The 27,987-nt window shown below is 43.7% G+C and overlaps 1 long non-coding RNA gene across 1 annotated transcript in view; it reads left to right on the top strand.

The window, feature by feature from the left end:
- Nucleotides 1–21,748, top strand: part of LOC137203813 (uncharacterized) — a 320,132-nt gene extending 298,384 nt beyond the window's left edge. The window contains exon 3 of the long non-coding RNA XR_010933307.1: nucleotides 21,667–21,748. This is a non-coding gene — a long non-coding RNA (uncharacterized lncRNA). The remainder of the gene's footprint in view (nucleotides 1–21,666) is intronic.
- The last annotated feature ends 6,239 nt before the right edge of the window (nucleotides 21,749–27,987 follow it).

Below are 27,987 nucleotides of genomic sequence, written 5' to 3' on the forward strand. Positions count from 1 at the left end.
AGATTTCCTTTGCAAGCTTGCTTGGTTGGCCAAAAAGGGCGTATGCGTTTTTTCCTGAATATATTCAGAAAAAAACGCATACGCCCTTTTTGGCCAAGTGCATCATTGTGGACGTTCTGCCTCTTTTCGTATGCTTTACATGCAATTCCTGTCTACCTCCTGAAATCGGTTTCCTGCAATTCTGCCCCGCTTTCAAGTCCTCTTGGCAGCCTTACTTCAATATATTTTTGGACGATAGCTGTCATTTTTAACTCTGCAGGTTTGTGAATTACAGTGCCCCTGAGCTCCTTTCTTCAACTCGCTTTCTTGTGAGCTGGCCGCAACACCGCAGGATTGCTTCAGGCCCTAGTGTGGTTCCGGCATGGCACGCTGAGCCTTTGGTTAATTCCTCTTCCTGGTGGGAAATGAGAGTTACATTTGCCCGTCCAGACACCTCCAGCTAGTCTCTCATTGGTTCTCCCTATTCCTGTTCATTTTCTGCAGAAATTGCAAACTGGGCCAAACAGGAGGTTAAAGGCACTGACTCTCCAAGTGGGGAGAGTTTTAGTAAAGCGTCTGGAATGTTGCACCCAAGTACCAGCGGAGAAAATCTGAGACACATTTGAACACGTTTCCTGATCACATGGTGGATCATACTCTGGGTTCCACATGCATGTTTTAGCTGAAGGAAGAATCCCTTAAACCTGGAGAGTTGAGACCCATGGAATGGCTAGCATGCAATATGACTTCAAAGGGTCTGCATTTGCTCATCAAACCTCACCAATCCTATCACTGCTGCGTTTATGCCGCTGTACACATGCTTGATTCTCTTTTGGAGACATATAAATCCATAGGTTTTAAGATTATTACTAGTCAGGTATATTCTTATGCGATTAATATGGGGTGTAGAGTCCACTTCGTTGAGCAAGGAGTAGCTCTTGTCTATTACATATTTGGCTTATGGAATGGTATCTGTGCTAATTTCAATCTCTGGTTTTATGCAGAACCCCAACTCACCTTTCCCCTTAAGCAAGCATAAGTTGGTTTTCTACATTTGAGACCGTGTTCTGTTTTGTAATTCAGTTTCTGTGTAGCCAAGTTTACATTCCGTGTAGTAGTGATATCTTATGATGTTTCTTTTTCTGTGTGACTTATCTCACTTAGAATCATCGTACCTGAATCCACTCATTATGCTGCTATGGGCCTGATGATATAGATTTCATTGCTGAGTGATATTGCATTGTACGTAAGTACCACAAATTCTTTATCCATTTTACACCTTCTGTGATATTGAATTTGTACTGTAAATGAGGTTCTTGTAAACAGAGCCGTCCCAAATTTTGGGGTGGCTGTGTCTTTTTGATTTTAATTTCCCTAAGCTATAGGACCATAAGTGGAAGTGCCTTAGGCTCTGTTGCTTTGTTTTTTAGATGTTTCAGGAAACACCATACACTTCTCCAGAGTGGCTGTTGGCAATTTACATCCCGCCCATCAGCATAACAAGGCTCCCAGTTCTCCATGGCCTGTCCTGCCATTCTGGATTTTACACTTTTTTCAGATGGCCCTTTTGACCGGGGGCAGTGAGACTTCATTGTAGTGCAGATTTCCTTTGCAAGCTTGCTTGGTTGGCCAAAAAGGGCGTATGCGTTTTTTCCTGAATATATTCAGGAAAAAACGCATACGCCCTTTTTGGCCAAGTGCATCATTGTGGACGTTCTGCCTCTTTTCCTATGCTTTACATGCAATTCCAGTCTACCTCCTGAAATCGGTTTCCTGCAATCCTGCCCCGCTTTCAAGTCCTCTTGGCAGCCTTACTTCAATATATTTTTGGACGATAGCTGTCATTTTTAACTCTGCAGGTTTGTGAATTACAATGCCCCTGAGCTCCTTTCTTCAACTCACTTTCTTGTGAGCTGGCCGCAACACCGCAGGATTGCTTCAGGCCCTAGTGTGGTTCTGGCATGGCACGCTGAGCCTTTGGTTAATTCCTCTTCCTGGTTGGAAATGAGAGTTAAATTTGCCCATCCAGACACCTCCAGCTAGTCTCTCATTGGTTCTCCCTATTCCTGTTCATTTTCCACAGAAATTGCAAACTGGGCCAAACAGGAGGTTAAAGGCACTGACTCTCCAAGTGGGGAGAGTGTTAGTAAAGCGTCTGGAATGTTGCACCCGAGTACCAGGGGACAAAAACTGAGACACATTTGAACACGTTTCCCGATCACACGGTGGATCATACTCTGGGTTCCACATGCATGTTTTAGCTGAAGGAAGAATCCCTTAAACCTGGAGAGTTGAGACCCATGGAATGGCTACCATGCAATATGACTTCAAAGGGTCTGCATTTGCTCATCAAACCTCACCAATCCTATCACTGCTGCATTTATGCCGCTGTACACATGCTTGATTCTCTTTTGGAGACATATAAATCCATAGGTTTTAAGATTATTACTAGTCAGGTATATTCTTAGGCGATTAATATGGGGTGTAGAGTCCACTTCGTTGAGCAAGGAGTAGCTCTTGTCTATTACATATTTGGCTTATGGAATGGTATCTGTGCTAATTTCAATCTCTGGTTTTATGCAGAACCCCAACTCACCTTTCCCCTTAAGCAAGCATAAGTTGGTTTTCTACATTTGAGACCGTGTTCTGTTTTGTAATTCAGTTTCTGTGTGGCCAAGTTTTCATTCCGTGTAGTAGTGATATCTTATGATGTTTCTTTTTCTGTGTGACTTATCTCACTTAGAATCATTGTACCTGAATCCACTCATTATGCTGCTACGGGCCTGATGATATAGATTTCATTGCTGAGTGATATTGCATTGTACGTAAGTACCACAAATTCTTTATCCATTTTTCACCTTCTGTGATATTGAATTTGTACTGTAAATGAGGTTCTTGTAAACAGAGCCGTCCCAAACTTTGGGGTGGCTGTGTCTTTTTGATTTTAATTTCCCTAAGCTATAGGACCATAAGTGGAAGTGCCCTAGGCTCTGTTGCTTTGTTTTTTAGATGTTTCAGGAAACACCATACACTTCTCCAGAGTGGCTGTTGGCAATTTACATCCCGCCGATCAGCATAACAAGGCTCCCAGTTCTCCATGGCCTGTCCTGCCTTTCTGGATTTTATACTTTTTTCAGATGGCCCTTTTGACCAGGGGGCAGTGAGAGTTCATTGTAGTGCAGATTTCCTTTGCAAGCTTGCTTGGTTGGCCAAAAAGGGCGTATGCGTTTTTTCCTGAATATATTCAGGAAAAAACGCATACGCCCTTTTTGGCCAAGTGCATCATTGTGGACGTTCTGCCTCTTTTCCTATGCTTTACATGCAATTCCAGTCTACCTCCTGAAATCGGTTTCCTGCAATTCTGCCCTGCTTTCAAGTCCTCTTGGCAGCCTTACTTCAATATATTTTTGGACGATAGCTGTCATTTTTAACTCTGCAGGTTTGTGAATTACAGTGCCCCTGAGCTCCTTTCTTCAACTCGCTTTCTTGTGAGCTGGCCGCAACACCGCAGGATTGCTTCAGGCCCTAGTGTGGTTCCGGCATGGCACGCTGAGCCTTTGGTTAATTCCTCTTCCTGGTGGGAAATGAGAGTTAAATTTGCCCGTCCAGACACCTCCAGCTAGTCTCTCATTGGTTCTCCCTATTCCTGTTCATTTTCCGCAGAAATTGCAAACTGGACCAAACAGGAGGTTAAAGGCACTGACTCTCCAAGTGAGGAGAGTGTTAGTAAAGCGTCTGGAATGTTGCACCCGAGTACCAGGGGACGAAATCTGACACATTTGAACACGTTTCCCGATCACACGGTGGATCATACTCTGGGTTCCACATGCATGTTTTAGCTGAAGGAAGAATCCCTTAAACCTGGAGAGTTGAGACCCATGGAATGGGTACCATGCAATATGACTTCAAAGGGTCTGCATTTGCTCACCGAACCTCACCAATCCTATCACTGCTGCGCTTATGCCACTGTACACACCCTTGATTCTCTTTCGGAGACATATAAATCCATAGGTTTTAAGATTCTTCCTAGTCAGGTATATTCTTAGACGTTTAATATGGGGTGTTGAGTCCTCTTCGTTGAGCAAGGAGTAGCTCTTGTCTATTACATATTTGGCTTATGGAACGGTATCTGTGATAATTTCAATCCTGGTTTTATGCAGCACCCCAACTCACCTTTCCCCTTAAGCAAGCATAAGTTGGTTTTCTACATTTGAGACCTTGTTCTGTTTTGTAATTCAGTTCCTGTGTAGCCAAGTTTACATTCCGTGTATTAGTGATATCTTATGATGTTTCTTTTTCTGTGTGACTTATCTCACTTAGAATCATCGTACCTGAATCCACTCATTATGCTGCTATGGGCCTGATGACATAGATTTCATTGCTGAGTGATATTGCATTGTACGTAAGTACCACAACTTCTTTATCCATTTTTCGCTTTCTGTGATATTGAACTTGTACCGTAAACGAGGTTCTTGTAAACAGAGCCGTCCCAAACTTTGGGGTGGCTGTGTTTTTTTGATTTTAATTTCCCTAAGCTATACGACCATAAGTGGAAGTGCCCTAGGCTCTGTTGCTTTGTTTTTTAGATGTTTCAGGAAACACCATACACTTCTCCAGAGTGGCTGTTGGCAATTTACATCCCGCCCATCAGCATAACAAGGCTCCCAGTTCTCCATGGCCTGTCCTGCCTTTCTGGATTTTACACTTTTTTCAGATGTCCCTTTTGACCGGGGGGCAGTGAGACTTCATTGTAGTGCAGATTTCCTTTGCAAGCTTGCTTGGTTGGCCAAAAAGGGCGTATGCGTTTTTTCCTGAATATATTCAGGAAAAAACGCATATGCCCTTTTTGGCCAAGTGCATCATTGTGGACGTTCTGCCTCTTTTCCTATGCTTTACATGCAATTCCAGTCTACCTCCTGAAATCGGTTTCCTGCAATTCTGCCCCGCTTTCAAGTCCTCTTGGCAGCCTTACTTCAATATATTTTTGGACGATAGCTGTCATTTATAACTCTGCAGGTTTGTGAATTACAGTGCCCCTGAGCTCCTTTCTTCAACTCGCTTTCTTGTGAGCTGGCCGCAACACCGCAGGATTGCTTCAGGCCCTAGTGTGGTTCCGGCATGGCACGCTGAGCCTTTGGTTAATTCCTCTTCCTGGTGGGAAATGAGAGTTACATTTGCCCATCCAGACACCTCCAGCTAGTCTCTCATTGGTTCTCCCTATTCCTGTTTATTTTCCGCAGAAATTGCAAACTGGGCCAAACAGGAGGTTAAAGGCACTGACTCTCCAAGTGGGGAGAGTTTTAGTAAAGCGTCTGGAATGTTGCACCCAAGTACCAGCGGAGAAAATCTGAGACACATTTGAACACGTTTCCCGATCACACGGTGGATCATACTCTGGGTTCCACATGCATGTTTTAGCTGAAGGAAGAATCCCTTAAACCTGGAGAGTTGAGACCCATGGAATGGGTACCATGCAATATGACTTCAAAGGGTCTGCATTTGCTCACCGAACCTCACCAATCCTATTACTGCTGCGTTTATGCCGCTGTACACATGCTTGATTCTCTTTTGGAGACATATAAATCCATAGGTTTTAAGATTATTACTAGTCAGGTATATTCTTATGCGATTAATATGGGGTGTAGAGTCCACTTCGTTGAGCAAGGAGTAGCTCTTGTCTATTACATATTTGGCTTATGGAATGGTATCTGTGCTAATTTCAATCTCTGGTTTTATGCAGAACCCCAACTCACCTTTCCCCTTAAGCAAGCATAAGTTGGTTTTCTACATTTGAGACCGTGTTCTGTTTTGTAATTCAGTTTCTGTGTAGCCAAGTTTACATTCCGTGTAGTAGTGATATCTTATGATGTTTCTTTTTCTGTGTGACTTATCTCACTTAGAATCATCGTACCTGAATCCACTCATTATGCTGCTACGGGCCTGATGATATAGATTTCATTGCTGAGTGATATTGCATTGTACGTAAGTACCACAAATTCTTTATCCATTTTTCACCTTCTGTGATATTGAATTTGTACTGTAAATGAGGTTCTTGTAAACAGAGCCGTCCCAAACTTTGGGGTGGCTGTGTCTTTTTGATTTTAATTTCCCTAAGCTATAGGACCATAAGTGGAAGTGCCCTAGGCTCTGTTGCTTTGTTTTTTAGATGTTTCAGGAAACACCATACACTTCTCCAGAGTGGCTGTTGGCAATTTACATCCCGCCCATCAGCATAACAAGGCTCCCAGTCCTCCATGGCCTGTCCTGCCTTTCTGGATTTTACACTTTTTTCAGATGGCCCTTTTGACCGGGGGGCAGTGAGACTTCATGGTAGTGCAGATTTCCTTTGCAAGCTTGCTTGGTTGGCCAAAAAGGGCGTATGCGTTTTTTCCTGAATATATTCAGGAAAAAACGCATACGCCCTTTTTGGCCAAGTGCATCATTGTGGATGTTCTGCCTCTTTTCCTATGCTTTACATGCAATTCCAGTCTACCTCCTGAAATCGGTTTCCTGCAATCCTGCCCCGCTTTCAAGTCCTCTTGGCAGCCTTACTTCAATATATTTTTGGACGATAGCTGTCATTTTTAACTCTGCAGGTTTGTGAATTACAGTGCCCCTGAGCTCCTTTCTTCAACTCACTTTCTTGTGAGCTGGCCGCAACACTGCAGGATTGCTTCAGGCCCTAGTGTGGTTCCGGCATGGCACGCTGAGCCTTTGGTTAATTCCACTTCCTGGTGGGAAATGAGAGTTAAATTTGCCCATCCAGACACCTCCAGCTAGTCTCTCATTGGTTCTCCCTATTCCTGTTCATTTTCCACAGAAATTGCAAACTGGGCCAAACAGGAGGTTAAAGGCACTGACTCTCCAAGTGGGGAGAGTGTTAGTAAAGCGTCTGGAATGTTGCACCTGAGTACCAGGGGACAAAAACTGAGACACATTTGAACACGTTTCCCGATCACACGGTGGATCATACTCTGGGTTCCACATGCATGTTTTAGCTGAAGGAAGAATCCCTTAAACCTGGAGAGTTGAGACCCATGGAATGGCTACCATGCAATATGACTTCAAAGGGTCTGCATTTGCTCATCAAACCTCACCAATCCTATCACTGCTGCGTTTATGCCGCTGTACACATGCTTGATTCTCTTTTGGAGACATATAAATCTATAGGTTTCAAGATTCTTACTAGTCAGGTATATTCTTAGACGTTTAATATGGGGTGTTGAGTCCACTTCGTTGAGCAAGGAGTAGCTCTTGTCTATTACATATTTGGCTTATGGAACGGTATCTGTGCTAATTTCAATCTCTGGTTTTATGCAGCACCCCAACTCACCTTTCCCCTTAAGCAAGCATAAGTTGGTTTTCTACATTTGAGATCCTGTTCTGTTTTGTAATTCAGTTCCTGTGTAGCCAAGTTTACATTCCATGTATTAGTGATATCTTATGATGTTTCTTTTTCTGTGTGACTTATGTCACTTAGAATCATCGTACCTGAATCCACTCATTATGCTGCTACGGGCCTGATGACATAGATTTCATTCCTGAGTGATATTGCTTGTACGTAAGTACCACAACTTCTTTATCCATTTTTCACTTTCTGCGATATTGAACTTGTACCATAAACGAGATTCTTGTAAACAGAGCCGTCCCAAACTTTGGGGTGGCTGTGTCTTTTTGATTTTAATTTCCCTAAGCTATAGGACCATAAGTGGAAGTGCCCTAGGCTCTGTTGCTTTGTTTTTTAGATGTTTCAGGAAACACCATACACTTCTCCAGAGTGGCTGTTGGCAATTTACATCCCGCCCATCAGCATAACAAGGCTCCCAATTCTCCATGGCCTGTCCTGCCTTTTACACATTTTTCAGATGGCCCTTTTGACCGGGGGGCAGTGAGACTTCATTGTACTGCAGATTTCCTTTGCAAGCTTGCTTGGTTGGCCAAAAAGGGCGTATGCGTTTTTTCCTGAATATATTCAGGAAAAAACGCATACGCCCTTTTTGGCCAAGTGCATCATTGTGGACGTTCTGCCTCTTTTCCTATGCTTTACATGCAATTCCAGTCTACCTCCTGAAATCGGATTCCTGCAATTCTGCCCCGCTTTCGAGTCCTCTTGGCAGCCTTACTTCAATATATTTTTGGACGATAGCTTCATTTATAACTCTGCAGGTTTGTGAATTACAGTGCCCCTGAGCTCCTTTCTTCAACTCGCTTTCTTGTGAGCTGGCCGCAACACCGCAGGATTGCTTCAGGCCCTAGTGTGGTTCCGGCATGGCACGCTGAGCCTTTCGTTAATTCCTCTTCCTGGTGGGAAATGAGAGTTAAATTTGCCCGTCCAGACACCTCCAGCTAGTCTCTCATTGGTTCTCCCTATTCCTGTTCATTTTCCGCAGAAATGGCAAACTGGGCCAAACAGGAGGTTAAAGGCAGTGACTCCCCAAGTGGGGAGAGTTTTAGTAAAGCGTCTGGAATGTTGCACCCGAGTACCAGGGGACAAAAACTGAGACACATTTGAACACGTTTCCCGATCACACGGTGGATCATACTCTGGGTTCCACATGCATGTTTTAGCTGAAGGAAGAATCCCTTAAACCTGGAGAGTTGAGACCCATGGAATGGGTACCATTCAATATGACTTCAAAGGTTCTGCATTGGCTCACCGAACCTCACCAATCCTATCACTGCTGCGCTTATGCCACTGTACACACGCTTGATTCTCTTTCGGAGACATATAAATCCATAGATTTTAAGATTCTTACTAGTCAGGTATATTCTTAGACGTTTAATATGGGGTGTTGAGTCCTCTTCGTTGAGCAAGGAGTAGCTCTTGTCTATTACATATTTGGCTTATGGAACGGTATCTGTGCTAATTTCAATCTCTGGTTTTATGCAGCACCCCAACTCACCTTTCCCCTTAAGCAAGCATAAGTTGGTTTTCTACATTTGAGACCTTGTTCTGTTTTGTAATTCAGTTCCTGTGTAGCCAAGTTTACATTCCGTGTAGTAGTGATATCTTATGATGTTTCTTTTTCTGTGTGACTTATCTCACTTAGAATCATCGTACCTGAATCCACTCATTATGCTGCTATGGGCCTGATGACATAGATTTCATTGCTGAGTGATATTGCATTGTACGTAAGTACCACAACTTCTTTATCCATTTTTCGCTTTCTGTGATATTGAACTTGTACCGTAAACGAGGTTCTTGTAAACAGAGCCGTCCCAAACTTTGGGGTGGCTGTGTCTTTTTGAATTTAATTTCCCTAAGCTACAGGACCATAAGTGGCAGTGCCCTAGGCTCTGTTGCTTTGTTTTTTAGATGTTTCAGGAAACACCATACACTTCTCCAGAGTGGCTGTTGGCAATTTACATCCCGCCCATCAGCATAACAAGGCTCCCAGTTCTCCATGGCCTGTCCGGCCTTTCTGGATTTTACACTTTTTTCAGATGGCCCTTTTGACCGGGGGGCAGTGAGACTTCATTGTAGTGCAGATTTCCTTTGCAAGCTTGCTTGGTTGGCCAAAAAGGGCGTATGCGTTTTTTTCTGAATATATTCAGGAAAAAATGCATACGCCCTTTTTGGCCAAGTGCATCATTGTGGACGTTCTGCCTCTTTTCCTATGCTTTACATGCAATTCCAGTCTACCTCCTGAAATCGGTTTCCTGCAATTCTGCCCCGCTTTCAAGTCCTCTTGGCAGCCTTACTTCAATATATTTTTGGACGATAGCTGTCATTCTTAACTCTGCAGGTTTGTGAATTACAGTGCCCCTGAGCTCCTTTCTTCAACTCGCTTTTCTGTGAGCTGGGCGCAACACCGCAGGATTGCTTCAGGCCCTAGTGTCGTTCCGGCATGGCATGCTGAGCCTTTGGTTAATTCCTCTTCCTGGTGGGAAATGAGAGTTAAATTTGCCCGTCCAGACACCTCCAGCTAGTCTCTCATTGGTTCTCCCTATTCCTGTTCATTTTCCGCAGAAATTGCAAACTGGGCCAAACAGGAGGTTAAAGGCACTGACTCTCCAAGTGGAGAGAGTGTTAGTAAAGCGTCTGGAATGTTGCACCCGAGTACCAGGGGACGAAATCTGACACATTTGAACATGTTTCCCGATCACACGGTGGATCATACTCTGGGTTCCACATGCATGTTTTAGCTGAAGGAAGAATCCCTTAAACCTGGAGAGTTGAGACCCATGGAATGGGTACCATGCAATATGACTTCAAAGGGTCTGCATTTGCTCACCGAACCTCACCAATCCTATTACTGCTGCATTTATGCCTCTGTAGACACACTTGATTCTCTTTCGGAGACATATAAATCCATAGGTTTTAAGATACTTACTAGTCAGGTATATTCTTAGGCATTTAATATGGGGTGTTGAGTCCACTTTGTTGAGCAAGGAGTAGCTCTTGTCTATTAACTATTTGGCTTATGGAATGGTATCTGTGCTAATTTCAATCTCTGGTTTTATGCAGCACCCCAACTCACCTTTCCCCTTAAGCAAGCATAAGTTGGTTTTCTACATTTGAGATCCTGTTCTGTTTTGTAATTCAGTTCCTGTGTAGCCAAGTTTACATTCCGTGTATTAGTGATATCTTATGATGTTTCTTTTTCTGTGTGACTTATGTCACTTAGAATCATCGTACCTGAATCCACTCATTATGCTGCTACGGGCCTGATGACATAGATTTCATTCCTGAGTGATATTGCATTGTACGTAAGTACCACAACTTCTTTATCCATTTTTCACTTTCTGCGATATTGAACTTGTACCATAAACGAGATTCTTGTAAACAGAGCCGGCCCAAACTTTGGGGTGGCTGTGTCTTTTTGATTTTAATTTCCCTAAGCTATAGGACCATAAGTGGAAGTGCCCTAGGCTCTGTTGCTTTGTTTTTTAGATGTTTCAGGAAACACCATACACTTCTCCAGAGTGGCTGTTGGCAATTTACATCCCGCCCATCAGCATAACAAGGCTCCCAGTTCTCCATGGCCTGTCCTGCCTTTCTGGATTTTATACTTTTTTCAGATGGCCCTTTTGACCGGGGGGCAGTGAGACTTCATTGTACTGCAGATTTCCTTTGCAAGCTTGCTTGGTTGGCCAAAAAGGGCGTATGCGTTTTTTCCTGAATATATTCAGGAAAAAACGCATACGCCCTTTTTGGCCAAGTGCATCATTGTGGACGTTCTGCCTCTTTTCCTATGCTTTACATGCAATTCCAGTCTACCTCCTGAAATCGGATTCCTGCAATTCTGCCCCGCTTTCAAGTCCTCTTGGCAGCCTTACTTCAATATATTTTTGGACGATAGCTGTCATTTTTAACTCTGCAGGTTTGTGAATTACAGTGCCCCTGAGCTCCTTTCTTCAACTCGCTTTCTTGTGAGCTGGCCGCAACACCGCAGGATTGCTTCAGGCCCTAGTGTGGTTCCGGCATGGCACGCTGAGCCTTTGGTTAATTCCTCTTCCTGGTGGGAAATGAGAGTTAAATTTGCCCGTCCAGACACCTCCAGCTAGTCTCTCATTGGTTCTCCCTATTCCTGTTCATTTTCCGCAGAAATTGCAAACTGGGCCAAACAGGAGGTTAAAGGCAGTGACTCCCCAAGTGGGGAGAGTTTTAGTAAAGCGTCTGGAATGTTGCACCCGAGTACCATGGGACAAAAACTGAGACACATTTGAACACGTTTCCCGATCACACGGTGGATCATACTCTGGGTTCCACATGCATGTTTTAGCTGAAGGAAGAATCCCTTAAACCTGGAGAGTTGAGACCCATGGAATGGGTACCATTCAATATGACTTCAAAGGTTCTGCATTGGCTCACCGAACCTCACCAATCCTATCACTGCTGCGCTTATGCCACTGTACACACGCTTGATTCTCTTTAGGAGACATATAAATCCATAGATTTTAAGATTCTTACTAGTCAGGTATATTCTTAGACGTTTAATATGGGGTGTTGAGTCCTCTTCGTTGAGCAAGGAGTAGCTCTTGTCTATTACATATTTGGCTTATGGAACGGTATCTGTGCTAATTTCAATCTCTGGTTTTATGCAGCACCCCAACTCACCTTTCCCCTTAAGCAAGCATAAGTTGGTTTTCTACATTTGAGACCTTGTTCTGTTTTGTAATTCAGTTCCTGTGTAGCCAAGTTTACATTCCGTGTAGTAGTGATATCTTATGATGTTTCTTTTTCTGTGTGACTTATCTCACTTAGAATCATCGTACCTGAATCCACTCATTATGCTGCTATGGGCCTGATGACATAGATTTCATTGCTGAGTGATATTGCATTGTACGTAAGTACCACAACTTCTTTATCCATTTTTCGCTTTCTGTGATATTGAACTTGTACCGTAAACGAGGTTCTTGTAAACAGAGCCGTCCCAAACTTTGGGGTGGCTGTGTCTTTTTGATTTTAATTTCCCTAAGCTATAGGACCATAAGTGGAAGTGCCCTAGGCTCTGTTGCTTTGTTTTTTAGATGTTTCAGGAAACACCATACACTTCTCCAGAGTGGCTGTTGGCAATTTACATCCCGCCCATCAGCATAACAAGGCTCCCAGTTCTCCATGGCCTGTCCTGCCTTTCTGGATTTTATACTTTTTTCAGATGGCCCTTTTGACCGGGGGGCAGTGAGACTTCATTGTAGTGCAGATTTCCTTTGCAAGCTTGCTTGGTTGGCCAAAAAGGGCGTATGCGTTTTTTCCTGAATATATTCAGGAAAAAACGCATACGTCCTTTTTGGCCAAGTGCATCATTGTGGACGTTCTGCCTCTTTTCCTATGCTTTACATGCAATTCCAGTCTACCTCCTGAAATCGGTTTCCTGCAATCCTGCCCCGCTTTCAAGTCCTCTTGGCAGCCTTACTTCAATATATTTTTGGACGATAGCTGTCATTTTTAACTCTGCAGGTTTGTGAATTACAGTGCCCCTTAGCTCCTTTCTTCAACTCACTTTCTTGTGAGCTGGCCGCAACACCGCAGGATTGCTTCAGGCCCTAGTGTGGTTCCGGCATGGCACGCTGAGCCTTTGGTTAATTCCTCTTCCTGGTGGGAAATGAGAGTTAAATTTGCCCATCCAGACACCTCCAGCTAGTCTCTCATTGGTTCTCCCTATTCCTGTTCATTTTCCGCAGAAATTGCAAACTGGGCCAAACAGGAGGTTAAAGGCACTGACTCTCCAAGTGGGGAGAGTGTTAGTAAAGCATCTGGAATGTTGCACCCGAGTACCAGGGGACAAAAACTGAGACACATTTGAACACGTTTCCCGATCACACGGTGGATCATACTCTGGGTTCCACATGCATGTTTTAGCTGAAGGAAGAATCCCTTAAACCTGGAAAGTTGAGACCCATGGAATGGCTACCATGCAATATGACTTCAAAGGGTCTGCATTTGCTCATCAAACCTCACCAATCCTATCACTGCTGCGTTTATGCCGCTGTACACATGCTTGATTCTCTTTTGGAGACATATAAATCCATAGGTTTTAAGATTATTACTAGTCAGGTATATTCTTAGGCGATTAATATGGGGTGTAGAGTCCACTTCGTTGAGCAAGGAGTAGCTCTTGTCTATTACATATTTGGCTTATGGAATGGTATCTGTGCTAATTTCAATCTCTGGTTTTATGCAGAACCCCAACTCACCTTTCCCCTTAAGCAAGCATAAGTTGGTTTTCTACATTTGAGACCGTGTTCTGTTTTGTAATTCAGTTTCTGTGTAGCCAAGTTTACATTCCGTGTAGTAGTGATATCTTATGATGTTTCTTTTTCTGTGTGACTTATCTCACTTAGAATCATCGTACCTGAATCCACTCATTATGCTGCTACGGGCCTGATGATATAGATTTCATTGCTGAGTGATATTGCATTGTACGTAAGTACCACAAATTCTTTATCCATTTTTCACCTTCTGTGATATTGAATTTGTACTGTAAATGAGGTTCTTGTAAACAGAGCCGTCCCAAACTTTGGGGTGGCTGTGTCTTTTTGATTTTAATTTCCCTAAGCTATAGGACCATAAGTGGAAGTGCCCTAGGCTCTGTTGCTTTGTTTTTTAGATGTTTCAGGAAACACCATACACTTCTCCAGAGTGGCTGTTGGCAATTTACATCCCGCCCATCAGCATAACAAGGCTCCCAGTTCTCCATGGCCTGTCCTGCCTTTCTGGATTTTACACTTTTTTCAGATGGCCCTTTTGACCGGGGGGCAGTGAGACTTCATTGTAGTGCAGATTTCCTTTGCAAGCTTGCTTGGTTGGCCAAAAAGGGCGTATGCGTTTTTTCCTGAATATATTCAGGAAAAAACGCATACGCCCTTTTTGGCCAAGTGCATCATTGTGGACGTTCTGCCTCTTTTCCTATGCTTTACATGCAATTCCAGTCTACCTCCTGAAATCGGTTTCCTGCAATCCTGCCCTGCTTTGAAGTCCTCTTGGCAGCCTTACTTCAATATATTTTTGGACGATAGCTGTCATTTTTAACTCTGCAGGTTTGTGAATTACAGTGCCCCTGAGCTCCTTTCTTCAACTCGCTTTCTTGTGAGCTGGCCGCAACACCGCAGGATTGCTTCAGGCCCTAGTGTGGTTCCGGCATGGCACGCTGAGCATTAGGTTAATTCCTCTTCCTGGTGGGAAATGAGAGTTAAATTTGCCCGTCCAGACACCTCCAGCTAGTCTCTCATTGGTTCTCCCTATTCCTGTTCATTTTCCGCAGAAATTGCAAACTGGGCCAAACAGGAGGTTAAAGGCACTGACTCTCCAAGTGGGGAGAGTGTTAGTAAAGCGTCTGGAATGTTGCACCTGAGTACAAGGGGACGAAATCTGACACATTTGAACACGTTTCCCGATCACACGGTGGATCATACTCTGGGTTCCACATGCATGTTTTAGTTGAAGGAAGAATCCCTTAAACCTGGAGAGTTGAGACCCATGGAATGGGTACCATTCAATATGACTTCAAAGGGTCTGCATTTGCTCACCGAACCTCACCAATCCTATCACTGCTGTATTTATGCCGCTGTAGACACGCTTGATTCTCTTTCGGAGACATATAAATCCATAGGTTTTAAGATTCTTACTAGTCAGGTATATTCTTAGGCGTTTAATATGGGGTGTAGAGCCCACTTCGTTGAGCAAGGAGTAGCTCTTGTCTATTACATATTTGGCTTATGGAACGGTATCTGTGCTAATTTCAATCTCTGGTTTTATGCAGCACCCCAACTCACCTTTCCCCTTAAGCAAGCATAAGTTGGTTTTCTACATTTGAGATCCTGTTCTGTTTTGTAATTCAGTTCCTGTGTAGCCAAGTTTACATTCCATGTATTAGTGATATCTTATGATGTTTCTTTTTCTGTGTGACTTATGTCACTTAGAATCATCGTACCTGAATCCACTCATTATGCTGCTACGGGCCTGATGACATAGATTTCATTCCTGAGTGATATTGCATTGTACGTAAGTACCACAACTTCTTTATCCATTTTTCACTTTCTGCGATATTGAACTTGTACCATAAACGAGATTCTTGTAAACAGAGCCGGCCCAAACTTTGGGGTGGCTGTGTCTTTTTGATTTTAATTTCCCTAAGCTATAGGACCATAAGTGGAAGTGCCCTAGGCTCTGTTGCTTTGTTTTTTAGATGTTTCAGGAAACACCATACACTTCTCCAGAGTGGCTGTTGGCAATTTACATCCCGCCCATCAGCATAACAAGGCTCCCAATTCTCCATGGCCTGTCCTGCCTTTCTGGATTTTACACATTTTTCAGATGGCCCTTTTGACCGGGGGGCAGTGAGACTTCATTGTAGTGCAGATTTCCTTTGCAAGCTTGCTTGGTTGGCCAAAAAGGGCGTATGCGTTTTTTCCTGAATATATTCAGGAAAAAACGCATACGCCCTTTTTGGCCAAGTGCATCATTGTGGACGTTCTGCCTCTTTTCCTATGCTTTACATGTAATTCCAGTCTACCTCCTGAAATCGGATTCCTGCAATTCTGCCCCGCTTTCGAGTCCTCTTGGCAGCCTTACTTCAATATATTTTTGGACGATAGCTGTCATTTATAACTCTGCAGGTTTGTGAATTACAGTGCCCCTGAGCTCCTTTCTTCAACTCGCTTTCTTGTGAGCTGGCCGCAACACCGCAGCATTGCTTCAGGCCCTAGTGTGGTTCCGGCATGGCACGCTGAGCCTTTGGTTAATTCCTCTTCCTGGTGGGAAATGAGAGTTAAATTTGCCCGTCCAGACACCTCCAGCTAGTCTCTCATTGGTTCTCCCTATTCCTGTTCATTTTCCGCAGAAATTGCAAACTGGGCCAAACAGGAGGTTAACGGCACTGACTCTCCAAGTGGAGAGAGTTTTAGTAAAGCGTCTGGAATGTTGCACCCGAGTACCAGGGGACAAAAACTGAGACACATTTGAACACGTTTCCTGATCACACAGTGGATCATACTCTGGGTTCCACATGCATGTTTTAGCTGAAGGAAGAATCCCTTAATCCTGGAGAGTTGAGACCCATGGAATGGGTACCATGCAATATGACTTCAAAGGTTCTGCATTGGCTCACCGAACCTCACCAGTCCTATCACTGCTGCGCTTATGCCACTGTACACACGCTTGATTCTCTTTCGGAGACATATAAATCCATAGATTTTAAGATTCTTCCTAGTCAGGTATATTCTTAGACGTTTAATATGGGGTGTTGAGTCCTCTTCGTTGAGCAAGGAGTAGCTCTTGTCTATTACATATTTGGCTTATGGAACGGTATCTGTGCTAATTTCAATCTCTGGTTTTATGCAGCACCCCAACTCACCTTTCCCCTTAAGCAAGCATAAGTTGGTTTTCTACATTTGAGACCCTGTTCTGTTTTGTAATTCAGTTCCTGTGTAGCCAAGTTTACATTCCGTGTAGTAGTGATATCTTATGATGTTTCTTTTTCTGTGTGACTTATCTCACTTAGAATCATCGTACCTGAATCCACTCATTATGCTGCTACGGGCCTGATGACATAGATTTCATTGCTGAGTGATATTGCATTGTACGTTAAGTACCACAACTTCTTTATCCATTTTTCAGTTTCTGCGATATTGAACTTGTACCATAAACGAGATTCTTGTAAACAGAGCCGGCCCAAACTTTGGGGTGGCTGTGTCTTTTTGATTTTAATTTCCCTAAGCTATAGGACCATAAGTGGAAGTGCCCTAGGCTCTGTTGCTTTGTTTTTTAGATGTTTCAGGAAACACCATACACTTCTCCAGAGTGGCTGTTGGCAATTTACATCCCGCCCATCAGCATAACAAGGCTCCCAGTTCTCCATGGCCTGTCCTGCCTTTCTGGATGTTATACTTTTTTCAGATGGCCCTTTTGACCGGGGGGCAGTGAGACTTCATTGTAGTGCAGATTTCCTTTGCAAGCTTGCTTGGTTGGCCAAAAAGGGCGTATGCGTTTTTTCCTGAATATATTCAGGAAAAAACGCATACGCCCTTTTTGGCCAAGTGCATCATTGTGGACGTTCTGCCTCTTTTCCTATGCTTTACATGCAATTCCAGTCTACCTCCTGAAATCGGTTTCCTGCAATTCTGCCCCGCTTTCAAGTCCTCTTGGCAGCCTTACTTCAATATATTTTTGGACGATAGCTGTCATTTATAACTCTGCAGGTTTGTGAATTACAGTGCCCCTGAGCTCCTTTCTTCAACTCGCTTTTTTGTGAGCTGGCCGCAACACCGCAGCATTGCTTCAGGCCCTAGTGTGGTTCCGGCATGGCACGCTGAGCCTTTGGTTAATTCCTCTTCCTGGTGGGAAATGAGAGTTAAATTTGCCCGTCCAGACACCTCCAGCTAGTCTCTCATTGGTTCTCCCTATTCCTGTTCATTTGCCGCAGAAATTGCAAACTGGGCCAAACAGGAGGTTAAAGGCAGTGACTCCCCAAGTGGGGAGAGTTTTAGTAAAGCGTCTGGAATGTTGCACCCGAGTACCAGGGGACAAAAACTGAGACACATTTGAACACGTTTCCCGATCACACGGTGGATCATACTCTGGGTTCCACATGCATGTTTTAGCTGAAGGAAGAATCCCTTAAACCTGGAGAGTTGAGACCCATGGAATGGGTACCATTCAATATGACTTCAAAGGTTCTGCATTGGCTCACCGAACCTCACCAATCCTATCACTGCTGCGCTTATGCCACTGTACACACGCTTGATTCTCTTTCGGAGACATATAAATCCATAGATTTTAAGATTCTTACTAGTCAGGTATATTCTTAGACGTTTAATATGGGGTGTTGAGTCCTCTTCGTTGAGCAAGGAGTAGCTCTTGTCTATTACATATTTGGCTTATGGAACGGTATCTGTGCTAATTTCAATCTCTGGTTTTATGCAGCACCCCAACTCACCTTTCCCCTTAAGCAAGCATAAGTTGGTTTTCTACATTTGAGACCTTGTTCTGTTTTGTAATTCAGTTCCTGTGTAGCCAAGTTTACATTCCGTGTAGTAGTGATATCTTATGATGTTTCTTTTTCTGTGTGACTTATCTCACTTAGAATCATCGTACCTGAATCCACTCATTATGCTGCTATGGGCCTGATGACATAGATTTCATTGCTGAGTGATATTGCATTGTACGTAAGTACCACAAATTCTTTATCCATTTTTCGCTTTCTGTGATATTGAACTTGTACCGTAAACGAGGTTCTTGTAAACAGAGCCGTCCCAAACTTTGGGGTGGCTGTGTCTTTTTGATTTTAATTTCCCTAAGCTATAGGACCATAAGTGGAAGTGCCCTAGGCTCTGTTGCTTTGTTTTTTAGATGTTTCAGGAAACACCATACACTTCTCCAGAGTGGCTGTTGGCAATTTACATCCCGCCCATCAGCATAACAAGGCTCCCAGTTCTCCATGGCCTGTCCTGCCTTTCTGGATTTTATACTTTTTTCAGATGGCCCTTTTGACCGGGGGGCAGTGAGACTTCATTGTAGTGCAGATTTCCTTTGCAAGCTTGCTTGGTTGGCCCAAAAGGGCGTATGTGTTTTTTCCTGAATATATTCAGGAAAAAACGCATACGCCCTTTTTGGCCAAGTGCATCATTGTGGACGTTCTGCCTCTTTTCCTATGCTTTACATGCAATTCCAGTCTACCTCCTGAAATCGGTTTCCTGCAATCCTGCCCCGCTTTCAAGTCCTCTTGGCAGCCTTACTTCAATATATTTTTGGACGATAGCTGTCATTTTTAACTCTGCAGGTTTGTGAATTACAGTGCCCCTTAGCTCCTTTCTTCAACTCACTTTCTTGTGAGCTGGCCGCAACACCGCAGGATTGCTTCAGGCCCTAGTGTGGTTCCGGCATGGCACGCTGAGCCTTTGGTTAATTCCTCTTCCTGGTGGGAAATGAGAGTTAAATTTGCCCATCCAGACACCTCCAGCTAGTCTCTCATTGGTTCTCCCTATTCCTGTTCATTTTCCGCAGAAATTGCAAAGTGGGCCAAACAGGAGGTTAAAGGCACTGACTCTCCAAGTGGGGAGAGTGTTAGTAAAGCATCTGGAATGTTGCACACGAGTACCAGGGGACAAAAACTGAGACACATTTGAACACGTTTCCCGATCACACGGTGGATCATACTCTGGGTTCCACATGCATGTTTTAGCTGAAGGAAGAATCCCTTAAACCTGGAAAGTTGAGACCCATGGAATGGCTACCATGCAATATGACTTCAAAGGGTCTGCATTTGCTCATCAAACCTCACCAATCCTATCACTGCTGCGTTTATGCCGCTGTACACATGCTTGATTCTCTTTTGGAGACATATAAATCCATAGGTTTTAAGATTATTACTAGTCAGGTATATTCTTAGGCGATTAATATGGGGTGTAGAGTCCACTTCGTTGAGCAAGGAGTAGCTCTTGTCTATTACATATTTGGCTTATGGAATGGTATCTGTGCTAATTTCAATCTCTGGTTTTATGCAGAACCCCAACTCACCTTTCCCCTTAAGCAAGCATAAGTTGGTTTTCTACATTTGAGACCGTGTTCTGTTTTGTAATTCAGTTTCTGTGTAGCCAAGTTTACATTCCGTGTAGTAGTGATATCTTATGATGTTTCTTTTTCTGTGTGACTTATCTCACTTAGAATCATCGTACCTGAATCCACTCATTATGCTGCTACGGGCCTGATGATATAGATTTCATTGCTGAGTGATATTGCATTGTACGTAAGTACCACAAATTCTTTATCCATTTTTCACCTTCTGTGATATTGAATTTGTACTGTAAATGAGGTTCTTGTAAACAGAGCCGTCCCAAACTTTGGGGTGGCTGTGTCTTTTTGATTTTAATTTCCCTAAGCTATAGGACCATAAGTGGAAGTGCCCTAGGCTCTGTTGCTTTGTTTTTTAGATGTTTCAGGAAACACCATACACTTCTCCAGAGTGGCTGTTGGCAATTTACATCCCGCCCATCAGCATAACAAGGCTCCCAGGTCTCCATGGCCTGTCCTGCCTTTCTGGATTTTACACTTTTTTCAGATGGCCCTTTTGACCGGGGGGCAGTGAGACTTCATTGTAGTGCAGATTTCCTTTGCAAGCTTGCTTGGTTGGCCAAAAAGGGCATATGCGTTTTTTCCTGAATATATTCAGGAAAAAACGCATACGCCCTTTTTGGCCAAGTGCATCATTGTGGACGTTCTGCCTCTTTTCCTATGCTTTACATGCAATTCCAGTCTACCTCCTGAAATCGGTTTCCTGCAATCCTGCCCTGCTTTGAAGTCCTCTTGGCAGCCTTACTTCAATATATTTTTGGACGATAGCTGTCATTTTTAACTCTGCAGGTTTGTGAATTACAGTGCCCCTGAGCTCCTTTCTTCAACTCGCTTTCTTGTGAGCTGGCCGCAACACCGCAGGATTGCTTCAGGCCCTAGTGTGGTTCCGGCATGGCACGCTGAGCATTAGGTTAATTCCTCTTCCTGGTGGGAAATGAGAGTTAAATTTGCCCGTCCAGACACCTCCAGCTAGTCTCTCATTGGTTCTCCCTATTCCTGTTCATTTTCCGCAGAAATTGCAAACTGGGCCAAACAGGAGGTTAAAGGCACTGACTCTCCAAGTGGAGAGAGTTTTAGTAAAGCGTCTGGAATGTTGCACCCGAGTACTAGGGGACAAAAACTGAGACACATTTGAACACGTTTCCCGATCACACAGTGGATCATACTCTGGGTTCCACATGCATGTTTTAGCTGAAGGAAGAATCCCTTAAAACTGGAGAGTTGAGACCCATGGAATGGGTACCATGCAATATGACTTCAAAGGTTCTGCATTGGCTCACCGAACCTCACCAGTCCTATCACTGCTGCGCTTATGCCACTGTACACACGCTTGATTCTCTTTCGGAGACATATAAATCCATAGATTTTAAGATTCTTCCTAGTCAGGTATATTCTTAGACGTTTAATATGGGGTGTTGAGTCCTCTTCGTTGAGCAAGGAGTAGCTCTTGTCTATTACATATTTGGCTTATGGAACGGTATCTGTGCTAATTTCAATCTCTGGTTTTATGCAGCACCCCAACTCACCTTTCCCCTTAAGCAAGCATAAGTTGGTTTTCTACATTTGAGACCCTGTTCTGTTTTGTAATTCAGTTCCTGTGTAGCCAAGTTTACATTCCGTGTAGTAGTGATATCTTATGATGTTTCTTTTTCTGTGTGACTTATCTCACTTAGAATCATCATACCTGAATCCACTCATTATGCTGCTACGGGCCTGATGACATAGATTTCATTGCTGAGTGATATTGCATTGTACGTTAAGTACCACAACTTCTTTATCCATTTTTCAGTTTCTGCGATATTGAACTTGTACCATAAACGAGATTCTTGTAAACAGAGCCGGCCCAAACTTTGGGGTGGCTGTGTCTTTTTGATTTTAATTTCCCTAAGCTATAGGACCATAAGTGGAAGTGCCCTAGGCTCTGTTGCTTTGTTTTTCAGATGTTTCAGGAAACACCATACACTTCTCCAGAGTGGCTGTTGGCAATTTACATCCCGCCCATCAGCATAACAAGGCTCCCAGTTCTCCATGGCCTGTCCTGCCTTTCTGGATGTTATACTTTTTTCAGATGGCCCTTTTGACCGGGGGGCAGTGAGACTTCATTGTAGTGCAGATTTCCTTTGCAAGCTTGCTTGGTTGGCCAAAAAGGGCGTATGCGTTTTTTCCTGAATATATTCAGGAAAAAACGCATACGCCCTTTTTGGCCAAGTGCATCATTGTGGACGTTCTGCCTCTTTTCCTATGCTTTACATGCAATTCCAGTCTACCTCCTGAAATCGGTTTCCTGCAATTCTGCCCCGCTTTCAAGTCCTCTTGGCAGCCTTACTTCAATATATTTTTGGACGATAGCTGTCATTTTTAACTCTGCAGGTTTGTGAATTACAGTGCCCCTGAGCTCCTTTCTTCAACTCGCTTTTTTGTGAGCTGGCCGCAACACCGCAGCATTGCTTCAGGCCCTAGTGTGGTTCCGGCATGGCACGCTGAGCCTTTGGTTAATTCCTCTTCCTGGTGGGAAATGAGAGTTAAATTTGCCCATCCAGACACCTCCAGCTAGTCTCTCATTGGTTCTCCCTATTCCTGTTCATTTTCCGCAGAAATTGCAAACTGGGCCATACAGGAGGTTAAAGGCACTGTCTCTCCAAGTGGGGAGAGTGTTAGTAAAGCGTCTGGAATGTTGCACCCGAGTACCAGGGGACAAAAACTGAGACACATTTGAACACGTTTCCCGATCACACGGTTGATCATACTCTGGGTTCCACATGCATGTTTTAGCTGAAGGAAGAATCCCTTAAACCTGGAGAGTTGAGACCTATGGAATGGGTACCATTCAATATGACTTCAAAGGTTCTGCATTGGCTCACCGAACCTCACCAATCCTATCACTGCTGCGCTTATGCCACTGTACACACGCTTGATTCTCTTTCGGAGACATATAAATCCATAGATTTTAAGATTCTTACTAGTCAGGTATATTCTTAGACGTTTAATATGGGGTGTTGAGTCCTCTTCGTTGAGCAAGGAGTAGCTCTTGTCTATTACATATTTGGCTTATGGAATGGTATCTGTGCTAATTTCAATCTCTGGTTTTATGCAGCACCCCAACTCACCTTTCCCCTTAAGCAAGCATAAGTTGGTTTTCTACATTTGAGATCCTGTTCTGTTTTGTAATTCAGTTCCTGTGTAGCCAAGTTTACATTCCGTGTATTAGTGATATCTTATGATGTTTCTTTTTCTGTGTGACTTATTTCACTTAGAATCATCGTACCTGAATCCACTCATTATGCTGCTACGGGCCTGATGACATAGATTTCATTCCTGAGTGATATTGCATTGTACGTAAGTACCACAACTTCTTTATCCATTTTTCACTTTCTGCGATATTGAACTTGTACCATAAACGAGATTCTTGTAAACAGAGCCGGCCCAAACTTTGGTGTGGCTGTGTCTTTTTGATTTTAATTTCCCTAAGCTATAGGACCATAAGTGGAAGTGCCCTAGGCTCTGTTGCTTTGTTTTTTAGATGTTTCAGGAAACACCATAAACTTCTCCAGAGTGGCTGTTGGCAATTTACATCCCGCCCATCAGCATAACAAGGCTCCCAGGTCTCCATGGCCTGTCCTGCCTTTCTGGATTTTATACTTTTTTCAGATGGCCCTTTTGACCGGGGGGCAGTGAGACTTCATTGTAGTGCAGATTTCCTTTGCAAGCTTGCTTGGTTGGCCAAAAAGGGCGTATGCATTTTTTCCTGAATATATTCAGGAAAAAACGCATACGCCCTTTTTGGCCAAGTGCATCATTGTGGACGTTCTGCCTCTTTTCCTATGCTTTACATGCAATTCCAGTCTACCTCCTGAAATCGGATTCCTGCAATTCTGCCCCGCTTTCAAGTCCTCTTGGCAGCCTTACTTCAATATATTTTTGGACGATAGCTGTCATTTTTAACTCTGCAGGTTTGTGAATTACAGTGCCCCTGAGCTCCTTTCTTCAACTCGCTTTCTTGTGAGCTGGCCGCAACACCGCAGGATTGCTTCAGGCCCTAGTGTGGTTCCGGCATGGCACGCTGAGCCTTTGGTTAATTCCTCTTCCTGGTGGGAAATGAGAGTTAAATTTGCCCGTCCAGACACCTCCAGCTAGTCTCTCATTGGTTCTCCCTATTCCTGTTCATTTTCCGCAGAAATTGCAAACTGGGCCAAACAGGAGGTTAAAGGCACTGACTCTCCAAGTGGGGAGAGTTTTAGTAAAGCGTCTGGAATGTTGCACCCGAGTACCAGGGGACAAAAACTGAGACACATTTGAACACATTTCCCGATCACACGGTGGATCATACTCTGGGTTCCACATGCATGTTTTAGCTGAAGGAAGAATCCCTTAAACCTGGAGAGTTGAGACCTATGGAATGGGTACCATTCAATATGACTTCAAAGGTTCTGCATTGGCTCACCGAACCTCACCAATCCTATCACTGCTGCGCTTATGCCACTGTACACACGCTTGATTCTCTTTCGGAGACATATAAATCCATAGATTTTAAGATTCTTACTAGTCAGGTATATTCTTAGACGTTTAATATGGGGTGTTGAGTCCTCTTCGTTGAGCAAGGAGTAGCTCTTGTCTATTACATATTTGGCTTATGGAACGGTATCTGTGCTAATTTCAATCTCTGGTTTTATGCAGCACCCCAACTCACCTTTCCCCTTAAGCAAGCATAAGTTGGTTTTCTACATTTGAGACCTTGTTCTGTTTTGTAATTCAGTTCCTGTGTAGCCAAGTTTACATTCCGTGTATTAGTGATATCTTATGATGTTTCTTTTTCTGTGTGACTTATCTCACTTAGAATCATCGTACCTGAATCCACTCATTATGCTGCTATGGGCCTGATGACATAGATTTCATTGCTGAGTGATATTGCATTGTACGTAAGTACCACAACTTCTTTATCCATTTTTCGCTTTCTGTGATATTGAACTTGTACCGTAAACGAGGTTCTTGTAAACAGAGCCGTCCCAAACTTTGGGGTGGCTGTGTCTTTTTGATTTTAATTTCCCTAAGCTATACGACCATAAGTGGAAGTGCCCTAGGCTCTGTTGCTTTGTTTTGTAGATGTTTCAGGAAACACCATACACTTCTCCAGAGTGGCTGTTGGCAATTTACATCCCGCCCATCAGCATAACAAGGCTCCCAGTTCTCCATGGCCTGTCCTGCCTTTCTGGATGTTATACTTTTTTCAGATGGCCCTTTTGACCGGGGGGCAGTGAGACTTCATTGTAGTGCAGATTTCCTTTGCAAGCTTGCTTGGTTGGCCAAAAAGGGCGTATGCGTTTTTTCCTGAATATATTCAGGAAAAAACGCATACGCCCTTTTTGGCCAAGTGCATCATTGTGGACGTTCTGCCTCTTTTCCTATGCTTTACATGCAATTCCAGTCTACCTCCTGAAATCGGTTTCCTGCAATTCTGCCCCGCTTTCAAATCCTCTTGGCAGCCTTACTTCAATATATTTTTGGACGATAGCTGTCATTTTTAACTCTGCAGGTTTGTGAATTACAGTGCCCCTGAGCTCCTTTCTTCAACTCGCTTTTTTGTGAGCTGGCCGCAACACCGCAGCATTGCTTCAGGCCCTAGTGTGGTTCCGGCATGGCACGCTGAGCCTTTGGTTAATTCCTCTTCCTGGTGGGAAATGAGAGTTAAATTTGCCCATCCAGACACCTCCATCTAGTCTCTCATTGGTTCTCCCTATTCCTGTTCATTTTCCGCAGAAATTGCAAACTGGGCCAAACAGGAGGTTAAAGGCACTGTCTCTCCAAGTGGGGAGAGTGTTATTAAAGCGTCTGGAATGTTGCACCCGAGTACCAGGGGACAAAAACTGAGACACATTTGAACACATTTCCCGATCACACGGTTGATCATACTCTGGGTTCCACATGCATGTTTTAGCTGAAGGAAGAATCCCTTAAACCTGGAGAGTTGAGACCCATGGAATGGGTACCATGCAATATGACTTCAAAGGGTCTGCATTTGCTCACCGAACCTCACCAATCCTATCACTGCTGCATTTATGCCGCTGTACACACGCTTGATTCTCTTTCGGAGACATATAAATCCATAGGTGTTAAGATTCTTACTAGTCAGGTATATTCTTAGGCATTTAATATGGGGTGTTGAGTCCATTTCGTTGAGCAAGGAGTAGCTCTGGTCTATTGCCTATTTGGCTTATGGAATGGTATCTGTGCTAATTTCAATCTCTGGTTTTATGCAGCACCCCAACTCACCTTTCCCCTTAAGCAAGCATAAGTTGGTTTTCTACATTTGAGATCCTGTTCTGTTTTGTAATTCAGTTCCTGTGTAGCCAAGTTTACATTCCGTGTATTAGTGATATCTTATGATGTTTCTTTTTCTGTGTGACTTATTTCACTTAGAATCATCGTACCTGAATCCACTCATTATGCTGCTACGGGCCTGATGACATAGATTTCATTCCTGAGTGATATTGCATTGTACGTAAGTACCACAACTTCTTTATCCATTTTTCACTTTCTGCGATATTGAACTTGTACCATAAACGAGATTCTTGTAAACAGAGCCGGCCCAAACTTTGGGGTGGCTGTGTCTTTTTGATTTTAATTTCCCTAAGCTATAGGACCATAAGTGGAAGTGCCCTAGGCTCTGTTGCTTTGTTTTTTAGATGTTTCAGGAAACACCATACACTTCTCCAGAGTGGCTGTTGGCAATTTACATCCCGCCCATCAGCATAACAAGGCTCCCAGTTCTCCATGGCCTGTCCTGCCTTTCTGGATGTTATACTTTTTTCAGATGGCCCTTTTGACCGGGGGGCAGTGAGACTTCATTGTAGTGCAGATTTCCTTTGCAAGCTTGCTTGGTTGGCCAAAAAGGGCGTATGCGTTTTTTCCTGAATATATTCAGGAAAAAACGCATACGCCCTTTTTGGCCAAGTGCATCATTGTGGACGTTCTGCCTCTTTTCCTATGCTTTACATGCAATTCCAGTCTACCTCCTGAAATCGGTTTCCTGCAATTCTGCCCCGATTTCAAGTCCTCTTGGCAGCCTTACTTCAATATATTTTTGGACGATAGCTGTCATTTATAACTCTGCAGGTTTGTGAATTACAGTGCCCCTGAGCTCCTTTCTTCAACTCGCTTTCTTGTGAGCTGGCCGCAACACCGCAGCATGGCTTCAGGCCCTAGTGTGGTTCCGGCATGGCACGCTGAGCCTTTGGTTAATTCCTCTTCCTGGTGGGAAATGAGAGTTAAATTTGCCCGTCCAGACACCTCCAGCTAGTCTCTCATTGGTTCTCCCTATTTCTGTTCATTTTCCGCAGAAATTGCAAACTGGGCCAAACAGGCGGTTAAAGGCACTGACTCTCCAAGTGGGGAGAGTGTTAGTAAAGCGACTGGAATGTTGCACCCGAGTACCAGGGGACAAAAACTGAGACACATTTGAACACGTTTCCCGATCACACGGTGGATCATACTCTGGGTTCCACATGCATGTTTTAGCTGAAGGAAGAATCCCTTAAACCTGGAGAGTTGAGACCCATGGAATGGGTACCATGCAATATGACTTCAAAGGGTCTGCATTTGCTCACCGAACCTCACCAATCCTATCACTGCTGCATTTATGCCGCTGTACACACGCTTGATTCTCTTTCGGAGACATATAAATCCATAGGTGTTAAGATTCTTACTAGTCAGGTATATTCTTAGGCATTTAATATGGGGTGTTGAGTCCACTTCGTTGAGCAAGGAGTAGCTCTTGTCTATTACCTATTTGGCTTATGGAATGGTATCTGTGCTAATTTCAATCTCTGGTTTTATGCAGAACCCCATCTCACCTTTCCCCTTAAGCAAGCATAAGTTGTTTTTCTACATTTGAGATCCTGTTCTGTTTTGTAATTCAGTTCCTGTGTAGCCAAGTTTACATTCCGTGTAGTAGTGATATCTTATGATGTTTCTTTTTCTGTGTGACTTATTTCACTTAG

This window comes from Pseudorca crassidens, chromosome 1 (genome assembly GCF_039906515.1).
Source record: "Pseudorca crassidens isolate mPseCra1 chromosome 1, mPseCra1.hap1, whole genome shotgun sequence".
In the NCBI taxonomy this organism is placed as follows: Eukaryota; Metazoa; Chordata; class Mammalia; order Artiodactyla; family Delphinidae; genus Pseudorca; species Pseudorca crassidens.